This window comes from Helianthus annuus, chromosome 3, assembly GCF_002127325.2.
Source record: "Helianthus annuus cultivar XRQ/B chromosome 3, HanXRQr2.0-SUNRISE, whole genome shotgun sequence".
Classification (NCBI taxonomy): Eukaryota; Viridiplantae; Streptophyta; class Magnoliopsida; order Asterales; family Asteraceae; genus Helianthus; species Helianthus annuus.
This window is the reverse complement of record NC_035435.2, coordinates 10813421-10838417: the sequence shown is the minus strand read 5'-3', so window position 1 is coordinate 10838417 and position 24997 is coordinate 10813421. Positions and strand designations below refer to the sequence as shown.

The following is a 24997-nucleotide window of genomic DNA, read 5'->3' as shown; positions in this document are numbered from 1 at the left end:
TCGTGTAGTCGTATGTACTACATAACATGATTATGAAATGTGCATGACATTGTTATTATGGTCTACTATATCGATATGAGTGTGTGTTCATAAGTTGGAAGTCATATGCTAAGAAGGTTGACTTTCTAAAAGTCAACATTGTATACATAGCATGGTTAGGAATTTTGACACAAATGTAAGATTTGGGGGATCATACGACATGTGTTAGTCAGATTATGTCTTATGTGTGATGACGTATTGGAATTCGTTGATGTTGAATAATGTGATTATCGGATCATGTCTTATGCATATTAATGATTAATGATTGACTAATAAACGTCAATGTAACTAAGGTTTCAATGAAAGTAATTAGAAAGAATGATAATAGTAGAATACCGAAGTAACTCACGATAATTACTCATGTGGATAACGCTTGAATGGAATATCATATGCGATATACGAGTAAGATGTAACTAATCGTTTCATTACGATTAGAAATATATATATATATATATATATATATATATGCATTCTATGAATGCGTTCTTAGTATGTTAGTGAATGAATAATAATGACAAGAAAGAAAGGTAGTTATTGTTTAGTGGAAATGAACAAGGTTTCGGGGACGAAACCTCCTTTAAGGGGGGTAGACTTGTAACACCCAAAAAATGCGTAAAAGAGATTAATTCGTGTTATGTAATTAGAGAGATATTAAAGCACATTAGTATGGGTACCGTTTCAGATGAAGTTATACAATATTATTTTATAATTCGTTGTGAATTATTTATGAGGGAAAATAACTTGCTGGATATCAACATATTGTAACGGAATGCATTTTAGTAATATATGTCGATAAATATGATGGGTTCGGTTCAAGGAAATACGGCTACCTCATATTGTGACTCGCCCGAACTTGACCGGCCATTGTCGGAAAAATCAAACATGAAGGGGGTACTATGTAAATATCCAAAGTTCAATATATAAAGCTCCTTTATGGCTCATTTTAGCAGATTTTCTCTCTCAAGTTAGAGAGAGAAATAAGAGAGAGATAGAACTAGAGAAAGATGGGTGGCCGCGGTGGCGTTTAGCGGCAATTCGCGGTGGCCGGTGGTGGCCGGAGGTGGTCGGAGTTGTGGGTTTCAACCTGGAACCAATTAGGGATGCTATGAACGTAATGGTAAGCTCCGATTTACCTAAATCCTTGCTTAAAGTTGTTAAAATTGTAGAAATCAAATCTGTCCAGAATGTGATTCTGTAATCCAGTCACAAAGAATCGGATGATCTGCGAAATCGGTGGAAATGTAAAATAGAGCTGTTAAACTCGAGATTTAAGCTCGTTTTCATAGCAGCTCGTATTTGCGTTTTTATAAAAACACAGCCCCTTAGAATCGATTTTCCCGGAGATCCGACCGTTGGATTGAGCTGAAATTTTTACTGTAGCTTTCTGGCATACGGATCTATAATACCTCCGAAGGAAATTCCGATCAGAGGTCTGGAACTAATGTTTTGAAACTGAACAGTTTATAACAAATTTATTGTACACAAATTAGGAAGTTGATGGTGTTGTATGAATGGTCTAATGGTATTGCATGTGCAATCTATGACAAGACAAATGTTCATGACGCTTGATGTTGTGAACTAGGAAGGTAGACATGAATTACTTGTACATTGTGCTTTAGATATGGTTCGCACGCCAAGTGTTTGATACAATGTCTAGTAGATGATTGTAGGTGAATTTGCATGTAACCACTTGATCAACATGAATGGAATGTAAAATACGATGTAATTTGTGATTTTCATATGAATTGGTTGAATACGTGCATTAAAAGCTTGTACTAGGAGCTTAGCACATGGTATGTCCGCCATGTGTTTAAATGTATGCTTGATGTAATTCAATAAGTGAAATTTTGTTAGTTATGGGATATTCGAACTTACTAGTAAGCAACCATGTTAGAACATGTTGAAATGACACCGTGGAAATGAAATGAATGTAATTTAGAATGTTTGTATATGCTAATAGTGTGGTAACCATAATGACATGGAAGTATAGGATCATGTCAAGGTGGGTGGATGCATGGAAGGCTAACAGAATGGATGCGAGGAAGCAAGTACGAAACGGACGCTTAAGGTAAGTGATTCTAAGACTCACTTCGAAGTATGTATTTATGTAATTGTTGTACCTATTTGTTTAAATTGGGATCATGGTAGTGTAAGAGGAAAACAGAATCTTGGTTAGATGTTATATGTTTAACTTGAAGCAAATCATGGCAGGCCTGATCGAGCGGGACTCGAAACAGGTTAATTTTGACTGCAAACACAATATAACAACATTTGGCCATAAGGTATGGCAGTTGGTCGTAACTTACAGTGTGTGGAGGCAGAAAGTCCCAGTCGTAAGCTACGACAGGTAAGCCGTAGCCTACGGCAGGATTGATATGGGCAATAGGAGGATGTCGTATGCTACGGCATGTGGACCGTAGCTTACGACGGGTTCAAGCCACAACCCAAAAACCTTGTTTTTGGTCTCTTGCACATTCCAAACCTCGTGGAAACATTCTGAGGCCCTGTTAAAGTCCCGAAATGCGATGTAAAGTTTTCTAAATTGAAAAAGTTAAATCACGTCATGTCAGAATATTCGAATTATGAGTATGAGTAAAAATTAAGAAGTAATGTAACAGAAGGTGGATTTGGATGTTGGGGTAAGGATGGAACTAGTACGCGTGTACGAATGAGAGACGAATAATAAATGTGGACATGTTTGTGTGAGTTATATGTAAGTGTCTAATTAAGACTTGTGTGAACAAATGTGTTAGAATTTATTACAGGTGTGAAAAGGACGAAACTTGTACATAGGCATGTTATAGATAGATAGTTGTATGCATGTAAAAGTATGATATTTGAATACGAATAACTGAATGTGATTTGTATGTATATATGCAGATATAGAACTGTAGCATGTGTAAGTAGTGTGAACTTGTATGTAAGTATATATGATTAGAACATGTATGAACGTACATAGATATATAAAAGTGTATACGCGTGTTGTAATCTAATGATTGTAGATCACTGGTATACGTTTATGTGAAGATGTGGGTATTCAAGATGTTCGAGATTATGTATTCCTAACCATGTTATTATTAAGAATGAAATGAAGTGCAGGTATGGGAACGTCGGACTCTCGAGCTATTGATGTCGGACTTGAGTGAATAAAATTGAGAGGATGTTTCAATGGAATACCTTATGTAGTTAGAATGTGATATGGCCTTTTAAGTATATGTATTAAATTATATATGATCTCACCATTTACTAATCCGTCGGTTATTCATATGGTGATCGTAGGTTACACGGACAACATTATCATCATGAAGAACAAGCGGATAAAGATCGAGATAAAGAGCATGGATTGTACGTGTAACACCTCGAAAATTTACGTCCAATAATGTATTGACACGTGTCATAGGCTTTGCATATGCGAAAACAAACTTTAGAGGGACTAAAGTTGACAAATGGTGAAAACTATGGAACGAAAGGGTCCAAAGTGTCAACAATGGATAAATAGACTCTATGATAACCCTACATAATGTTTATAACCTTAAACGGATGGATCATGGATCATACGAAGCGGGAAATGCATGAAAGTGAGGAATTGCAAACTATAGGGGCCAAAAGTGTCAACATGTTGAATTTATACCTCTGAGTGAACTTTTGGCAGACCCGAAGCTTTGTAATGCTAAAATATACTCACTAGAATATGTGGTAAAAATTTCATGAAGTTTCGTTAACGTATGAGAAAGTTATGGCCAAAACCGTACTTGAGGGGTTAAAAGCGTCAACGTCGAATTTCATGGCTTTTCGGTTGAGCGCAAAGTTAACCGAGGACATTACCATGTTGGTAAATGTCCCAAGGTTCTTAAAAACCAAGTTTGAGGGTTTACGAGTCAAAATAAATGGCCAAATCATCATAACCGAAGAACAGGGACCAAAACTGCAACTTTAAAGCAAAGTTTGGGATCTGCAGACCTTAGGCGGCCCGCCTGGGCTGCCTTAAGCGGGCCGCGTGACCCTGCCAGCATCAGAAATGCGCGAAATTGTGTTTTTGGGTCAGTTTTGTGAGTTGAGAACAGCTGGTTTCACCTCCCTTTTGCTCCAATCAAAGGCCTTGCATGTTGGGACACTTGTAGACTTCTCCAAACACCTGAATTCCCTTATAATTCAGATCAAAGCTTCATTTTGAGGCACTTGTGTTAGTAACAAGAACACATACAAACTTGCAAGGGCTCTCAAAGCATTCCAGGAGCAATCTGATCGGCAAGGCCACTTCCAAGTGTTATCTAGGCTGCATTAGGACCTTTGTAAGCATTCATATCATTCCCTAATTCGTTCTAGCTTTAATTATTAGCTAAAAGTCAAACCGATGTTCATATAGTTTGACTTTTCGATTAAACGAGTTTGGCTCTGTCATCTCTCAAATTGAAACCACTTATAAATTGGTATTTATGTGGGAAACAAACCCTCAAAAGGGTATTCTCTGATTCCCACTCTAAGCATGCTATTTGTCGAGTCAAAGATGTTCTTAAAAAGTCAACAGAAATCGTTTTTGCGAAATATAGCATAAATGGTAATGTAGATGACATGCAATCAGTTTGATCATCAAAAATAACTTATAATGAATATAAGAATGTGTTTTATCATAATCAACTCGACAATCTTTAGTATAAACTCGGATCGGAACCGAAAGTCCTATAAAACGACTTTTTCGTTGACTCTCAATTCGGATCCATGCATGCATGTTTGAGATCTGTATTAGAGTTTGTTTTTGACCATTTTCATTTGAGTATAACTCTCTGGAATTTTTACATCTTGAGTCTATGCTTAACCGATTCATATGCATGTTTCCGATTTATGCTTAAAGTTGACTATTTTGCCCTTTTTGATATAAAACGTGATTTTTGGAAAAGTGAAAGAGTAGAAATCTTTATTTCTGATTTATAAACTTGCACCGAAAATTTGAGACCAGTTGGAGGTCCAGATTTTGAGTTATGGCCGATATCGTAAAACTATATCTTTATGTTAAATAAACGGCGCATTTAGCATATAACCTATTTCAGGCCACGTTTTGATATAAAAATTTTTACCCACTGATGTTATATAATATTTTGGGATTTTTGATGATTTTTATTTAATTTTTGGCTGATCGTGTCATAGGTCGCTAAGTCGATTCGGTTAATGCCGGTTTTGACCGTTTAAGCCATAAAATGAGTTTTATACATCCTTTTGACCCCAAACCTTTTTCTACTGATTTTATTTGTTAAATAAATTATTTTGAGCATTCTGGAAATATAAAAATCTCAGCTTTCTTTTAAAAACCCGGAAACGGCTCTAAATCGCATCTTTACGCGTTTTTACCGCATAGTATGCGTTATAACCATATTAAGCATATAAGATCTATACCTACTGAAGTATTTAGCATATTTTTATATAATAACAGTAAGTATAAGTTTTTGAGCTCGGGTTTCCAGTTTTGACACTTTTAGCCCTTGTGAAATTACCAAAATACCCCTACGGTGCATAGTTTGATTTTAAATGATAAGTTTCATAAACGGGTCATACCTTACTGTTATAATATGTCAAATTAAGTATATATACTGTATAAATCAGACCTGTAACTCAGATTTCCAATTTAACTCTTTTATAATCTCTTAAATGACCAAAATGCCCTTATAAGGCATAAATCGAGTTTAAATTCATCCGGGGCATAATAGAACATAACTTGCTGATATTATATCATATTTAAAGCATCTTATCTCAGGGAACTTGCATATGACTCTTTTGGATACCCGTAACGCTCTTTTAGCGCTCGGTTCGGTTTATGTAACTAGTTTGCATAAATTGACCGAAACGGGTCAAACGTTATCATTTTTGTCTCAAAATCCAGAATGTATTTAGTATACCCATATTATACAAGTATTCAAACTTGTCGGGTCTAAATCACGTTCTATCCGGTCTTCGCTTAATCGTGCGCTTGAACCGTATATTTCCTTAAAACTAACCGGTCTAAGCTTAGGCTTAATTAAAGACCCGTTAGTATTCTAATTGGTTATTTATACCATCGTTCCAGACTAGAGCCTTCCGGTAAATTGTACCTACGCTTACTTAAGTGAATACGGCTGAGTTATTATAATTCTTGCTATTTAAGACAGGAGCTAGCTCAGGTAAATACTCTTAACTTATTTTCCCTATTACGGGCTTGGGATACGGTAATATAAATACCGCATGGTCAGGTATGGGATTCGAAGACCAATGTGTTGGGAAATTCAAATAACCTGTTTTAATTCGTATTGCTTGACTGAAACATTGGGGGTTAATGCGACCGTGTCCTGGATATCCTTGACTCATTAATTGCAATGGCCACGACCTAAGCACGGGGTGTAGGCATACACCTGACAGATGCTTTATGCTTATTATTTGATTATACCCAATATGGGATTCCCAATAGGGGAATAGTGGTGTGTCGGTTAATCTTGAACCAGCATAGGACCGGGCCCCGTATGTAGAGCAATTTATGTAAAACTGATAACATGAGATATAGTTTGTCCCAAGTATAAAAGATTAATCTTGCCTTGTGCATCTTAATCAAGTGTCAAAATAGTTTTGTGCCTTGTGCGCCTAAACCAATTTTCATAAACTCTTTTCAAATGAGTCAGTTGAGTGTATTTACCAGTGAAAACTGACGTATTTTCCAAAGTCTAAGTGACAGGTACAAGTACGTATTAGGCTGGAAGCTGCTCAGGGCGTTAATAAGGAATCTTGCAAGTTCTAGGCGCCTAAAGTCTGTTGAACAACATTTAAGTTTTAAGATCCGCCTGTGGATCCTCTACTTTCCGTTGTAATACTTGATATTACTTTATATTCGGATTGTAATATATTTATCTTTTGCTTCCGCTGTGCATTTATAAATTGTGTTGTTTGACTATGATGTTATCAACTACGTCACGATACTCCCCACCGGGCCCACCGGTGACACGTGGAAATTCGGGGTGTGACAGGTTGGTATCAGAGCCAACATTGAGTGAATTAAACACTAGCCTTTTGTGTTTAATCTCAATGACACAATAGCACATTCATTAACCTTCTGAGTCTAGACTTAACATAGGGATACCCTCATCTCTATTCGGAGAATTTTTTTTTCAATTCTATATATTCTTGATATGTCGTCAAGCAAAGAAGCCATAATGGAAATTCTCCCCATTAGAAGCCTAGGGAAGGCTGAGCTTCGTACCGCGACCAGGATTAACGTACGACCAAGGAGAGGACATTCAGAACAAAAATGAAGAAGAGACTCCTTTTACTGAAGATCGTTTCCTTAGAAGTCTTTATAACGATATTTATCTTTTGGGTCCCTTTGAGGACAACATCATTTCTTTTAAGTCCCTTTTTGGGCAATTCTATACCTCTTTTAAAATCATTGGGATGTTTTATCTAGATTTCATTTATATCATTATGTAAGAATATAATATATGAAATAAATTAAAGTAACATTCCTTTTTGCAAGATCTACCATTATTATAAGATGGCAAAATCTAAAAAGGGACAAGACCTAGCTCAGGTGCCATTTAAGACAGAGCCAAGATGGTATCTCCATAATTAGATTCAGATCCATACTGAACGTCTCAACTTAGGATTGATCTGCGTTATGTTAAAAAGAGAATCTTAGGGGTGAAACCTAGCCACGTGTCGTCGCAGACATGGCCAAGATGGTAGAACCTGTCAAAAAGATTCCAAATTTATGTAACATCTGAAAGTGTGTTACCATGCTGGGCAAATTGTGATGCAGTATAAATCACACAGGCCAAATTTGAAAATTGGGATTTATTTAAAATTCCATGCAAGTAAAATAGCCATCCATTAAGGATGAAGTGCCTACGGGTAATAAATTTGAAAATTGGGACTTATTTAAAATTCCCTGCAAGTAAAATAGCCATCCATTAAGGATGAAGTGCCTACGGGTAATAAATTTGAAAATTGGGATTTATTTAAAATTCCCTGTAAGTAAAATAGCCATCCATTAAGGATGAAGTGCCACGGACTATAATACACTGTCCGATTGCGACATCGACAGTTGTGAATCTTTTGAGATTCCCTGTCCTAAGGGGGTGAGCTATGCTCAAAAGCCCTCTAGACGATAATCTGGGCGTCATGTCATTACTGTGACCGCTGAACGTATCATCAGTGCAATGACTATATGTCTTAACATCTTACGAGATGTTAATTGATAGGCCCTCGGGCCAGAAATTTTAATAAAGACAGTCGTAACCTATGACTCCCTGTCAGAAAAAGGTAATGAACTAGGTTCAAACCTCAAGGCTTTGATTCTCTGAAATCCTAGCTTATAATTTATAAATGTCCTTGTGACTAGGCCATTTGTGCCATTACTATCTTATAAATTAGGATTCATGATAAAAATCCTGAATAAAATAAATATTATTCCTTTTCTGTTAAGTGTATGTATTAAAAGAGAATCTTAAAAGGTTTGACCTAGCTTGAATGTCATTGAAGACCTTGCTAAGATGGTGAAACCTGTTTAGAAGAGATTCAGATCCTGATTAACACTTGAAAACGTGTTAACACTCCCGACAACAGTGATGCGATAAAATCACGATTGTCACCTCTATATTAGGAACTTCCAAACCCCTTAATTAGCCTATATGATCGATAGGAATCATGGCTAATAAACGTCGAACATGATGTACACATCTAAACATCCACCTGGGATGTATACCTACGGGCAAGGATGCATACATGAAAACGATAGTTTTATTTCATAACTTCTTGTCAAGACAATGAATTATGAAATTTTCCGATCCAGAGGAATCATTGATTATGTTTTAAAAAAATTTCCCTAGTGACAAGGCATCTGTGCCATCGAAAAGTCCTATGGAACAAGCCGTTGTGCTATATAAGATGTCGCTATGACATTGACAGTCGTGACTTATGTCCCCTGTCTAGTAAGTATAAAGGATTTATTCCATTTAAACGCCAAAGATGGTTTATTTAAAAATCTAGGCAAAACATGATCAAATAAACTAAATACTATCTATTGGCCTATATGGTTTGTTTGCACCATGGCTATTTAAATTATCAAGTTCGACAATTCCCTATAATTAAGTAAGCTATTACTTCATGGTTAGTTGGCCTTCAAAGCTTCACCATGGCTGACTCCTCTGGGGCTCACAATCATCTAGTTAGTCAGAATGATGTACATTGACTAGCCTTTGTGGCAAAATAAATTATCTTCCACAAGATGACGGTTGTAGTCTTTGACTCTCTGTCCAAAGGTGAAGAACTATGTTCGAACCTTAAGATCTCTGATCCAATAAGATTGCAGCTTATATATTAATTCCTTAAGTGCCATATTTTGTATGTCCTTTGTGACAAGGCCTTCGGGCCTATGATTATTAATGTCCTTCATGGCAAGCCTTCCAACTATCTAAAGATTGTCGTTATGACAAGGACAGTTGTGACATTGTGATCCCCAGTCAAAAGGTAATGGACTCAAACCATAAACACAATTGATGGTCCTTTTTGACCTAGGCTAAATATAATTGACATACTTTCTAGTAGCATACTATAAGGAAGTTATAAACCAAACAGTCATTATGGTTTAGTAATACCATGACTTTATAAATCATCTATTGCGATGATTCCATAATAACTTGCATCTAAGCATATGTAATCTTTGGTGTTAGTACCAAAGCTCCAGAATGGAGGTTTCCGACGAAGCGCACAGCAGTGCAGCGGCTAAAAACAAGGATGCAAGTATAAATATAAATGTTAATGGCACTACTCTTCAAGCCTTGATTAGCGCAGCAATTAGTGAAGTTGTGGATAAGGTACTTGGGAACAAAAAGGAACCGAGTGTCACTCACTCGAAGATCCATACGGAAACGCATACATCAGCTTGAAAGGAGAGCTCCGTTCACTCTTCAGATGAAAAGAGCGAACCTCAGGAGTTAGTACTCTATGATAAGCCCCGTTCAACTGAGGGCGGGTGCACCTACAAATATTTCGTCTCATGCAAACCCAGAGATTTCAATGGCGAAAAAGGAGCAATTGATGCTATGGAATGGCTTGAGGAAATGGAAACGGTTGTGGACATCAGCGATTGTGCTGATAAGGACGTAGTAAAATTTGTTTCACAATCTTTCAAAGGAGAGGCTCTTGTATGGTGGAAGGCCATGATGCAGTCCACGGGGAAAATTCCCCTATACCTTATGGGATGGTCCAAGTTTGTGGACCTTATCAAAGAGAACTACTGTCCACAACGCGAAGTGGAAAAGGTGGAGACAGATTTTCTGACTCTCACAATGAAAAACCTAAATTGTCAGCAATATGTTACCGACTTCAACTCCCTATCTAGACTAGTACCCTATTTAATCACCCCGGAACCAAAACGCATTGCGCGTTTCATCGGTGGTTTGGCACCAGAAATAAAAGGGGATGTAAAGGCTTCAAGGCCAACCAACTACAGATCAGCTGTAGATCTATCCTTGTCTCTCACTCTAGATGTAGTGAGACAAAAGTCGTTCATGAATGAAACTAATGACAAAAGACAAAGGGAGGAGGATAACTCTCAGAATCCTAAGAAGAGCAAATCCAAGCTCAACAATAACCAACAGGATTCCAACAAAAAGCCTACATGCAAAACCTGCAAAAGAAAACATTGGGGGCAATGTCGATTAAACCAAAAGATAAAGCAATGTGGCATCTGTAAAAGAACTGGCCACCAGTCCCACAAATGTAGGGACATGAAGGATGCAAACTGTTTCAGCTGTGGTGAAAAGGGGCACATCAGTACTAATTGCCCTAAGGCTGCCAAGAAAGGAGCAGCTAGGTCGGGAAAGGATAAGAAAGGAACCGCCTAGACTACCGGTTGAATACCTGAGACAGTGCACATCGATAATAGCAATAGGTACGTCCTTTACCGTTTAGCATTGATAGTGACTGACAAGTATTTTTACGTTGATGCAAGGGATAATAAACCTTTAGCAAACCATAAGCTTAGCAAACTATGGATTACACTCATAAGGACTCCATATATTAAATATGAGGTATAAGTTACCAATGGAATCTTTAATGACCTCTCTCCCATCCTCGGAGAAAATCCTTTCATAAGAATCTGGAGTACTCTTCCCCAGAAAGAGTACGACAATATATATTATTTATATTATTTTATTATTTTTCTCATTGTTTTCTATCGTCTGCGAATGCCAAACTATGTTTGATAAGAGTACCATATGAGGATTGTGTATCCTAGTGTGTCCCATAGATTGCTTCCATGCCTGATCAGTATGGAGGTTTAATGCATGGGAACCCCGAAGATATCCCAATGGTCATATTGTACTAAAGTCGACTAGTAGTATTCAAAGGAGATATCCAATATAAAATGTCCTTATAAGTATCTCTACTTAGGGCATCTTTGCAATGGTAAAGGGAATGTGTCATTTGTCTGACACCGGCAGCGATAGATGAGCCAAAGTCTGAGAATACGGAAATCTCTGACATCTCTATGTATCATAATTAGCTTCTTTATAAGAATTACCATGGTTACCTTCTGAGAGGCAAGTGGATGTTAGGACAAACATCCCGCTTAGGGCTGCAGTTATTGTAAGAATCTTATATCTGTTATTACCAACGAAATAGGAAGAACTAAGAGCCAAATAAATAAGTTTTGGATAAGGTTTCGTAAAGCCAAAATTCAAGGTTCTAAGAACCCCGATTTTTATTAAATAAGAAAGACGGTTCATCTTGCTTATGCATTGATTACTGCAACCCTATTTAGGCAATAACTAGGAATCCCCAAATTGCTGCCAGGATCGTCGATTTATTCGACTAGCTGTAAGGAACAACTATTCTTTGAGATTAGTCAAGCAGTGATTGGAATAACCATATCGCCTTAAGATAAGCTTTTCGGTAATAGTTGTTATATAAGTATCAACGCTGCTCCTTTGGGAGACCTTGTATAGATAAGATGTTAAACATCTATTGCTAGACGGAAAATTGGTAAGTCCAATTATCAGGATCTAAAAGTTGCCTTGGAAACAATGAATAAGATCGAGCAAATCCATAACCATCTATAAGTTGCCAGTATTCGGCAGAGAATCAAGGATTCATGGAAATAGCAAACCTCCTAAGTTCTTGTTAAGAAATAAGGTTCAACAAAAGATATCACCCTGGAAAGGTGTGCCAATCTGTTAATTGTCAGGCTAGTAAGCTCTGAATATATGAAATCATTCGAAGTAATCGAATATATCAAGATCAAATAACTTATGAGCTAAAACCTATTGAAGGAGCTTGGTGGAGCTCGCAATGTATTACACCCTAAGGATTAAAGGATATGTTTCGCCAATAAGTCAAGAAGCGCTATCACATAACTGTTGGCAGACAGGCGGACAGAGTGAGCGTACCATCCAAACATTGGAAGACATGCTTCGAGCATGTGTGATTAATTTAGGTGGCGGTTGGGATAACCGCCTACCCTTGATAGAATTCTCCTATAAAAATAGCTACCATACTAGTATTAGGGCCGCGCCTTTGGAGGTCTTATACGGTAGGAAGTGTAGATCGCCTATATGTTGGGCAGAAGTTGGAGATGTCCAACTATCAGGACCAGAAATCGTTTTCAAGACGACAGACAAGATCGTTCAGATTCGCGATCGTTAGAAAGCTGCCAGGGATAGGCAGAAAAGTTATGCGGATCCTAAGCGCAAAGATTTTCACTTCGATGTAGGTGATAAAGTATTGCTTAAAGTATCGCCCTGGAAGGGGGTGATGCGATTTGGTAAGAAAGGCAAGCTAAAGATACATAGGACCTTTCGAGATCATCGAACGTGTCGGAGCAGTTGCTTACAAGTTAAACTTGCCTGAAGAACTTATCGCTATTCATAACGTGTTCCACATCTGTAATTTGAAGAAGTGTTTCGCTGACGAATCACTGGTTATACCGCATACAGATATACACATAGATGAGAGTTTGAAGTTCGTGGAAAAACCTTTGTCGATTGAGGGTCGACAGGTAAAGAAGCTTCGAAGGAAGCATGTACCTATTGTCAAGGTCAAATGGGATGCCCGTAGAGGTCCCGAATATACGTGGAAAGTGGAATCCACGATGAAGGAAAAATATCCTCATTTGTTTCAGTAAATCTCGAGGTCGAGATTTCTTTTAAGGGGGTGAGGATGTAACACCTCGAAAATTTACGTCCAATAATGTATTGACACGTGTCATAGGCTTTGCATATGCGAAAACAAACTTTAGAGGGACTAAAGTTGACAAACGGTGAAAACTATGGAACGTAAGGGTCCAAAGTGTCAACAATGGATAAATAGACTCTATGATAACCCTACATAATGTTTATAACCTTAAACGGATGGATCATGGATCATACGAAGCGGGAAATGCACGAAAGTGAGGAATTGCAAACTATAGGGGCCAAAAGTGTCAACATGTTGAATTTATACCTCTGAGTGAACTTTTGGCAGACCCGAAGCTTTGTAATGCTAAAATATACTCACTAGAATATGTGGTAAAAATTTCATGAAGTTTCGTTAACGTATGAGAAAGTTATAGCCAAAACCGTACTTGAGGGGTTAAAAGCGTCAACGTCAAATTTCATGGCTTTTCGGTTGAGCGCAAAGTTAACCGAGGACATTACCATGTTGGTAAATGTCCCAAGGTTCTTAAAAACCAAGTTTGAGGGTTTACGAGTCAAAATAAATGGCCAAATCATCATAACCGAAGAACAGGGACCAAAACTGCAACTTTAAAGCAAAGTTTGGGATCTGCAGACCTTAGGCGGCCCGCCTGGGCTGCCTTCAGCAGGCCGCGTGACCCTGCCAGCATCAGAAATGCGCGAAATTGTGTTTTTGGGTCAGTTTTGTGAGTTGAGAACAGCTGGTTTCACCTCCCTTTTGCTCCAATCAAAGGCCTTGCATGTTGGGACACTTGTAGACTTCTCCAAACACCTGAATTCCCTTATAATTCAGATCAAAGCTTCATTTTGAGGCACTTGTGTTAGTAACAAGAACACATACAAACTTGCAAGGGCTCTCAAAGCATTCCAGGAGCAATCTGATCGGCAAGGCCACTTCCAAGTGTTATCTAGGCTGCATTAGGACCTTTGTAAGCATTCATATCATTCCCTAATTCGTTCTAGCTTTAATTATTAGCTAAAAGTCAAACCGATGTTCATATAGTTTGACTTTTCGATTAAACGAGTTTGGCTCTGTCATCTCTCAAATTGAAACCACTTATAAATTGGTATTTATGTGGGAAACAAACCCTCAAAAGGGTATTCTCTGATTCCCACTCTAAGCATGCTATTTGTCGAGTCAAAGATGTTCTTAAAAAGTCAACAGAAATCGTTTTTGCGAAATATAGCATAAATGGTAATGTAGATGACATGCAATCAGTTTGATCATCAAAAATAACTTATAATGAATATAAGAATGTGTTTTATCATAATCAACTCGACAATCTTTAGTATAAACTCGGATCGGAACCGAAAGTCCTATAAAACGACTTTTTCGTTGACTCTCGATTCGGATCCATGCATGCATGTTTGAGATCTGTATTAGAGTTTATTTTTGACCATTTTCATTTGAGTATAACTCTCTGGAATTTTTACATCTTGAGTCTATGCTTAACCGATTCATATGCATGTTTCCGATTTATGCTTAAAGTTGACTATTTTGCCCTTTTTGATATAAAACGTGATTTTTGGAAAAGTGAAAGAGTAGAAATCTTTATTTCTGATTTATAAACTTGCACCGAAAATTTGAGACCAGTTGGAGGTCCAGATTTTGAGTTATGGCCGATATCGTAAAACTATACCTTTATGTTAAATAAACGGCGCATTTAGCATATAACCTATTTCAGGCCACGTTTTGATATAAAACTTTTTACCCACTGATGTTATATAATATTTTGGGATTTTTGATGATTTTTATTTAATTTTTGGCTGATCGTGTCATAGGTCGCTAAGTCGATTCGGTTAATGCCGGTTTTGACCGTTTAAGCCATAAAATGAGTTTTATACATCCTTTTGACCCCAAACCTTTTTCTACTGATTTTATTTGTTAAATAAATTATTTTGAGCATTCTGGAAATATAAAAATCTCAGCTTTCTTTTAAAAACCCGGAAACGGCTCTAAATCGCATCTTTACGCGTTTTTACCGCATAGTATGCGTTATAACTATATTAAGCATATAAGATCTATACCTACTGAAGTATTTAGCATATTTTTATATAATAACAGTAAGTATAAGTTTTTGAGCTCGGGTTTCCAGTTTTGACACTTTTAGCCCTTGTGAAATTACCAAAATACCCCTACGGTGCATAGTTTGATTTTAAATGATAAGTTTCATAAACGGGTCATACCCTACTGTTATAATATGTCAAATTAAGTATATATACTGTATAAATCAGACCTGTAACTCAGATTTCCAATTTAACTCTTTTATAATCTCTTAAATGACCAAAATGCCCTTATAAGGCATAAATCGAGTTTAAATTCATCCGGGGCATAATAGAACATAACTTGCTGATATTATATCATATTTAAAGCATCTTATCTCAGGGAACTTGCATATGACTCTTTTGGATAGCCGTAACGCTCTTTTAGCGCTCGGTTCGGTTTATGTAACTAGTTTGCATAAATTGACCGAAACGGGTCAAACGTTATCATTTTTGTCTCAAAATCCAGAATGTATTTAGTATACCCATATTATACAAGTATTCAAACTTGTCGGGTCTAAATCACGTTCTATCCGGTCTTCGCTTAATCGTACGCTTGAACCGTATATTTCCTTAAAACTAACCGGTCTAAGCTTAGGCTTAATTAAAGACCCGTTAGTATTCTAATTGGTTATTTATACCATCGTTCCAGACTAGAGCCTTCCGGTAAATTGTACCTACGCTTACTTAAGTGAATACGGCTGAGTTATTATAATTCTTGCTATTTAAGACAGGAGCTAGCTCAGGTAAATACTCTTAACTTATTTTCCCTATTACGGGCTTGGGATACGGTAATATAAATACTGCATGGTCAGGTATGGGATTCGAAGACCAATGTGTCGGGAAATTCAAATAACCTGTTTTAATTCGTATTGCTTGACTGAAACATTGGGGGTTAATGCGACCGTGTCCTGGATATCCTTGACTCATTAATTGCAATGGCCACGACCTAAGCACGGGGTGTAGGCATACACCTGACAGATGCTTTATGCTTATTATTTTATTATACCCAATATGGGATTCCCAATAGGGGAATAGTGGTGTGTCGGTTAATCTTGAACCGGCATAGGACCGGGCCCCGTATGTAGAGCAAGTTATGTAAAACTGATAACATGAGATATAGTTTGTCCCAAGTATAAAAGATTAATCTTGCCTTGTGCATCTTAATCAAGTGTCAAAATAGTTTTGTGCCTTGTGCGCCTAAACCAATTTTCATAAACTCTTTTCAAATGAGTCAGTTGAGTGTATTTACCAGTGAAAACTGACGTATTTTCCAAAGTCTAAGTGACAGGTACAAGTACGTATTAGGCTGGAAGCTGCTCAGGGCGTTAATAAGGAATCTTGCAAGTTCTAGGCGCCTAAAGTCTGTTGAACAACATTTAAGTTTTAAGATCCGCCTGTGGATCCTCTACTTTCCGTTGTAATACTTGATATTACTTTATATTCGGATTGTAATATATTTATCTTTTGCTTCCGCTGTGCATTTATAAATTGTGTTGTTTGACTATGATGTTATCAACTACGTCACGATACTCCCCACCGGGCCCACCGGTGACACGTGGAAATTCGGGGTGTGACAGTACGGGAGGGTAGTCACATAGATTGTATTTGCATATTATTCTTGATACATTAATTTAGAATGAATAATGTTTTTCTATAAAAAGAGTCGTTTTAAATGCTTTTCAAGAATGTCAGAGTATTGATGTGAAACAAATTTTATGGTTCGTATTTTCCGTTGCGTATTTATGATCAAAACGTGTTAGGGTCTTACATATTAGCCATGAAATAACATTGCGCATACATAAATGGCATCAGAAACAAACATTTTTAGGCTCAACAACTTATCATAGTTACATGAAAGCATGCCGAGCTAGCTCCTGTCTTAAATAGCAAGAATTACCTGAGCTAGCTCCTGTCTTAAATAGCAAGAATTATAATAGTAAGCCTACACCGTATCCCAAGCCCGTAATAGGGAAAATAAGTTTTTGAGCTCGGGTTTCCAGTTTTGACACTTTTAGCCCTTGTGAAATTACCAAAATACCCCTACGGTGCATAGTTTGATTTTAAATGATAAGTTTCATAAACGGGTCATACCCTACTGTTATAATATGTCAAATTAAGTATATATACTGTATAAATCAGACCTGTAACTCAGATTTCCAATTTAACTCTTTTATAATCTCTTAAATGACCAAAATGCCCTTATAAGGCATAAATCGAGTTTAAATTCATCCGGGGCATAATAGAACATAACTTGCTGATATTATATCGTATTTAAAGCATCTTATCTCAGGGAACTTGCATATGACTCTTTTGGATAGCCGTAACGCTCTTTTAGCGCTCGGTTCGGTTTATGTAACTAGTTTGCATAAATTGACCGAAACGGGTCAAACGTTATCATTTTTGTCTCAAAATCCAGAATGTATTTAGTATACCCATATTATACAAGTATTCAAACTTGTCGGGTCTAAATCACGTTCTATCCGGTCTTCGCTTAATCGTACGCTTGAACCGTATATTTCCTTAAAACTAACCGGTCTAAGCTTAGGCTTAATTAAAGACCCGTTAGTATTCTAATTGGTTATTTATACCATCGTTCCAGACTAGAGCCTTCCGGTAAATTGTACCTACGCTTACTTAAGTGAATACGGCTGAGTTATTATAATTCTTGCTATTTAAGACAGGAGCTAGCTCAGGTAAATACTCTTAACTTATTTTCCCTATTACGGGCTTGGGATATGGTAATATAAATACATAAATGGCACCAGCGCCATCACACCAACCAATTGCTATAACTTTCAAATGATCAAGAAGCCTATAGATAGTAAGCCTACACCTCATATGCACACAAAATGGCATCTTCATTGGCATAACCAAAGTAAGCCTACCACTCAACTAAATCGCATCGTCGGCACAAAAGCCTAGCCACAAACAACAGAACGTAAAGCATCATCACATAAGCCTATCACTCGACTAAATCGCATCATCGACTCAAAAGACTATCAACAAACAATGGAACGCAAAGCAACATCATCGACTCAAAGCCTTGAGGCCATAAAAACACATTCAAGAAGACAACCAACATCATCTACTCAAAAGCGCCCGATCACTGTAAAAACATGTTAAAAAATACAATCAACATCATCAGCTCAAAAGCCTAGCGACAAACAACAAAAAAAAAGCAAACAAACCGTCGCATAAAAAAAACGTTAGGCAAAAGGCCCAAAAAGGCATCCTAGATTGAGCCATCAGCAAAAATCACCCAAAAAACACATGCAACCACAAATCCTAACATCTTTTTCACAGCCAAAACCAAATAAACCATCAAAATACAATGGCGTCAACGAAGAGCCAATACTCACCTGAAAACCCTAATCGGGTAAAGGTGGGACCTTTAAAACCCTGTACAAGTCAGGGTGAAAACGGTACAAAGAACAACAATTACCTGAGTTCGAAAGTTACAGGATCGGAGCACAAAAGCCCAACACAACCGTCGAATTGCCAGAGAAGAAAGGCGAACAGGAGTTGAGGTGGTGGGGTGCAAATGACGCACCCCAAAAAAATAAACAAATAATATACCCACTCAAAATACAAGCGAAATAACAATATGTACAACACATCCAAACACAAAACACCACAATAGCATAGGTACAACCTAATAACGCACAAACCTGTTACTAATTGATAATATATAAATAACCATCTTATTTATAATATTAAAACCTAAAAAGATAAAGAAAATTAAAAAAAAAGAAGAAGAAGAAGTTAACACCACCCCAAATCTTCCTCTACCTTCAAGTGCCCAACCACTAGTAATACTTTTCTTAACGGCTAATGGTACTCTATTTCTAGTCACCCCTAAATTACATCAAATACTCCTTGCTTGGGATTGAACCCAAGACCTCCCATCTAAGAGGCTTGCACCTCTACCACCTGAGCTAGTCCCATAATGGCAACTGAATATGTCACACCCTGGCTTTTGCGGAAGCGTGGATTATATTGGTGTGACTTCTTAATACCACAGCAACAATCATAACAATGCTACATGAAAATAAAACACATGATGATCATCCATTCATTAAGTTTAAAGTTACCACAACATCATTGTTTAAAATGTCGACACATAAAACGAGTTACAACCATGACAAGATTAAAGCGTGTTCACATGACACAACAAAAGACTTAAATAAAAACGTGGTTTAAAGACATGTAACCCGTCCAGGTAAGGGTTAGTTACACCTCCTAAACCTGGATGACATCGTTATTCACTACGCAGCTTGACACAATTGCACACTTCGCCAGATCCATTAATTTCCTGATATACATGTAGTTTGAAAAATCAACAAAAGTTGAGCGAGTTCATGTAAAAGTGAGTATGAATAAACCTTCAAAGTATGAATAAAAGTCCCTGGTATGTAGCAATAAGGAAAAAGAGATCACCAATGGGTTGCTAAGCCACCGGTATGTGTGAAAAGGTGCAGGAAGACTCAAACCTAGCAAATTTGTTACCGTGCTTCGGCTATAAAACACAGTCACCTCTATGGGCCGCCCCGGCCTCATGGGTGTGGGCTCGCTACACCCAAATAGATCTATCACTCATGTCCCTCGGTCCTAACAACGAGGATTGATGGCCTTAAGTGTTGTACCTACCCTTCACATGATCTAGTAGTAAAAACCCTCCCTAAGCTAACCATACCATGTAAATAAATGTCTGTAATAATTGTAGCATGTATTTCACCCCCGAAGTATAAAACTAAAAACAGTAAAGAGAAAAGGGGGACATGAACTCACAGAAGTGCGTCTCCTGTATCGTAACGTCAATCTCAACCTTGATCAGCTACCCGGCGACCTACAACGTACTAATGTCTATTAGACGAATGGGTCGTGCCTTGGCTTAGGGTTTAATGTTTTGAGTTGCGTTACTTGACATTATCCCAAGTTTGTGACTACTTGTTAAAATAATAATAATTATTTTAACTTAAATTTTGTTTTTAGGAAAATAGTTAGGCAACTATTTCGTATCCACACTTCTCAAGTATTTTATATGTGTATTTCCTTCCCAAGGATGAGGGTATTTATACATGTACATTTGTAATTCCGAAAAATATATTTTAAGTCCCACTTAGAAAAATATATTTAAATTATTTGTCTAAAAATAACATATTCCCAAAATATATGTATTTTTCCCAAAAATAATATATTTTACTTTATTAATTTCCAAAATAATATTTCACCAAAAATGTATGTGTAAGTGTATTTTCTGAATTATCACATAAGTTACGTTTTAGCGTTTCGTATTGCAATAACAAATGCATAACTTAAATATTCATTTCGTGAGAGTTTTGGTATTATTTTGGAGTCGTAATTTCATGGTATACATTAATTATATTATTTTACCCTAAAAATAATATAACTAGTTCACAAAATAAACAAATAAGCACACAAGAGTTTTAGTATAAAATATATATTCTAAATATATATTTATCAAATTTTATTTACGAAAATCAACCTCCGGCACTTAGTATCTTTGTAATAAAAATCATGGCGAAGTTTATCTGGAAAACAAGGTTAAAAATATAATTGTAACACTTGCCAGAAAAATATTTTCTAAGTGTTGAAAGTTTAGAAAAATTTCGCCAGAGAGTTTCCTTTGTAAATGAGGGTAACTTTGTAGAATAGTAACCAAGTTTTAAAAGTGTTCCAATTAGGTCACTCAAGTTTCAAAAGTGTTCCAATCAGGTCAGTCAACATTCATTCTTCATTAAAATTAAGGGTCTTTTCATCAATTTCATAGGTAACCGTGGTGATGTGGATTTTTGTTTCTTTTTTCTCCTTTATTTGATGCTAACATCGAGTGATGACGTGGATTATAACTTGTTTTTTTAATTTTTAATGTAATTAAATGATTTTTATTTTTAATAAATATAATTTCATATATTAAAATAATTCGACACCAGCATCTTATGCTCCATTTTTTTCTTGACACATGGAAAAAAGGACATGGCTCGATTTGAATGTTAAGTTATCTAATTGGAACAAAAACAACATCAGTGACCTAATTAGAACACTTTTGAAACTTGGTTACTATTCTGTGAAATATTCCCTTGTAAATGGAGGTGTCCATGCTTACTAGCATATCATTTTCTTTTCAAAAATTCATTCAAACAATTCTCAATCAACAACATACAACCTCTATTTACCAAACTTGTCAAAAAACAAGCATAAACTATAAACTCATGAACTTGAAAATTTATAAAAGTATGTAGTAACTTACTAGTATACTTAGTAAGTCTTGTTACCTTTAAAATGTGATTACTTCCTTAAAAACTTCATTTTCAAAGAGTAATCATATTTTCTAAAAATATTTCTTTGTGAAATTTTCTTATTACACAAGTGTTTCTACACTTGTTTATCCACCAAAAATGAGGTTAGTTTATGTAAGATCCAAGTTTTAACGAAACTCATACTTTTCACTTGGTTCTTTCGAAAAACTACTCATGGATCTTTAGATCTACAAGATTATAATCTACTTTGATCTTTATTTTTCAAGAAAACATTCATTCATTCAAGTTCATAGTTTATGTGTGGATGATTCCATCATCCTACAACATTTCTATTTTCTCATCTTGCTAGATCATGTTTTTATTCATGATCTAGCAAGACCATAAGATGATCCATATCAACTACATGAGTAAACAATAACCAACAAGCATCACAACACATGAATATCATGATTTCTTAGTCATTTCAACACTACTTCATCACCAAGTTAGTTTATGTTCAAGACTTTGTTTATGAGTTTTAGTGTTTCTTGAGATTTCATCATACTTTAACTATTAACCATCAAAAACATGAAGTGGATGAAGATTTAAGAGACTTACCACTAGCTCAAGGCTAGGGGAGTTCAAGTGATGAAAAGTGGATAAAAGAAGATGAGAGAGGTCCTTGAGCTTCCGAGCACACCGAGCTTCGTTGTATAATCTCTAACACCCTTGGATCACTAGAGATTGAATGAATGAGCTTGAATGATGGTGATGGTGGTTGTGGAGCTCTCGGCCGAGCAAGAGGGAGAGAGGAAGAGGATGGATGGTGTTGTTGATGTGTGAAGTTAAGAATGATGGTTATCTAGTGGCTTAAATAGAAATCTTCCAACAAACCATGGTCCATTAGTTAAAGTGTTCCCTTAGTACAATGCATACATAACTAATCAAGAAAATCAAGGGTGGGACACCACCCTTGTAACCGTCCCAAGGGGGGGGTGTCTAGTTGGGTTGTAATGGTTGGTTAGTGATCTAGTTAGAAGATAAGTGAAATGGTTAGTGTTTTATGTGTGTTATGCAATATATAGTGTGCTAGGGTGTTCGGGGACCCTAACTAGCTTAGAAAAATAAAAACAATGTGTTTGACAATATTTTTTTATGTTCCAGGTAAAGTCTGGTTGTTCGGTTGGGTGTTATTCCGTTAAAGTGCTTAATTAATCCGTAATGTGTCTTTTATAATACTTTTTGTGTCACAATTAATTCCCGACACTTTGGAAAGTATACAGGACTAGTTTGTCAAGTTTTTGCACATTACTAGCATAATTAAATTCTGAATTTTGTTATTAAGTGCTGAATTCTGCATTTGGAGTGTGTTTTAGGCACTTCCCGGCACTATAACTATCACCTAGTGACGCAGTTTTATGGTCCTCACTTCCCTACACTCCCTACTAGTGTAGTATCCTATCTCTGGCTCATACTGGCCTCAAAAACATTGTCTGTCTAGGTGCTGGCATTGTCAGCACGTTTTCTGGGTTATCCGCTCAGTGTGCTAACTGTGCTTTATGTATCAAGTTTGTCACTAAAGTTTGTGTGAAATAAATGGGGTGACAGTATGAAATGTGATGCATATGTATGTATGTAACAGAAATCAGAAAGCAGTTTAATCACAGTTGTAATCAAGCACAGTCATTAAGCACAAATTAAATATTAATTAATTGTATGGATACCTGTAATTGTGAGGGTTGTCACAGAACATTCCCAATTTTTGGCTAGACACCTCTTATACACATTGTATAGGTACGATGTACGAGGCTGTGTACTTGATGTGACTGACACCTAGAGAACTTTCTGCAAAAAGGTAAACCTATACGACACGTATAGGGCTATACACGTCATATAGGGCTATAGGCGTCGTATAAGGCTAGAAATTTGTTATAAAGCCATGCATACAGGGGTCATTTGATTCAAATGAAATTTCACAAAGAAATTAATCCAATCAAACCGGTTGTATCATAATGTCGTCTTGGAACACTAGTTATGTTTTTGGTAAATATTCGAACGAGTCATATGTCTTCGAAAGCGTTTTTTGGACCCTGAAGTTGAACGAGGTGAGGTGGTTATGTCCATGGTTCATTGTAATGACAGGAGAGTGGTTCCTGATTTGAACCAGGTAAAAAATCTATATAAGATGTGATGATGTTTTGGTCTCAACTGTGTTTGTCTCTCACTCCGAAAATATACAAATACAACTTGGAGCGGCTCTACGTGCGACTGTGTGAAAACAACCGATCAAGTACATATTATATTTATTTACATCCATACATACATTAACGATAATTATATTCTATTTTCAAGAGTTATGGACTATTTGTATCATGTCTGGCTGAATGATTATAAAGAAAAGTTAGTTCCAGCATGAACTAACACAAACCGTAACTTTGGTTAACATACAACCAACAGATTTGAGAGCGAGTGTGCTAACTTGAAGCGATACCTTAAGGGGCCTAACAGCTCGCTTGATAGTCTTGTGTGGCTTGTAGATAAAACCGTAGAGACACAACGCGTAACAATAAACCTTAGTGTTCAAACCAGCTGGTCCAAGCTAATGTGGGACCACAAAATACCACTGTTTGATTACCTACACGGTAATGTTTACAATAAAGCTCTAGATTTGTTGCTCGTCGAGTTAAAAAAAGTTAAATGCGTGGCGGTATGGAAAAGGAACTCGTGGCCACCAACTTTTTATGAGTGTGGGGTGTCATGTGCTTGTTAGTTGGAGTGGTATGAAAATACAGGTAATACATAATGGCTTCTACCATTTATTATACTTCATATGATTAACCCCCCTTTTAACTATGAATTATTAATACAGAAAGCAAAATTCCATTTGTCGCGATAGATGTCTTTTGGAAAAGACTTGATTTATTACCAGAGGAAATTGATAAAGACGATAGTAATCTTGTGAAGGAAATGGATAAAGTCAAACAACAACTAAAGTCCCAGCCACCGGCAGTGAAAAACATTTTGTTGTGGCAGATAATTGCGATGATGAATCCAAGTAGGACTGAACAAGAAATCGCTTAAGGTACAATAAGATACTCGCGGGCGCCCAACTGCGAATGCACAACAACAAAGGAAAGAGGAGGTTGCGAGACATAGCTCGTTTACCCAGTCCCAATCACAAAGGAACATGACTATTCTTTAATAGACTCCCAACAAAGTGAGCATGACATGGCGAGACATAGTTCGTATATGACACTCAAAAACAGCCGTGTAGCACAGTCGTTCAAAGAAATATAAAGCTAAAATGACAATCCTTGATACATAAATACACTCTCATAAAGATTTTCCACTATTTGATGGTGATTGGCTGGTAATTAAGGCACCAGAACCCTATACGAGGCGTATAACCCTATACGAGTCATATAAGGCACCAGAATGTCCAAATAAATGTGGAGGGTGTCCAAA

The 24997-nt window shown here is 36.8% G+C and overlaps 1 long non-coding RNA gene across 1 annotated transcript; it reads left to right on the top strand.

Moving 5' to 3' along the window:
* The first annotated feature begins 882 nt into the window (after positions 1 to 882).
* Positions 883 to 3448, top strand: LOC118490126. The gene is made up of 3 exons (XR_004888231.1): positions 883 to 1156; positions 2030 to 2107; positions 3319 to 3448. It is a non-coding gene; the product is annotated as an uncharacterized LOC118490126 (long non-coding RNA).
* The last annotated feature ends 21549 nt before the right edge of the window (positions 3449 to 24997 follow it).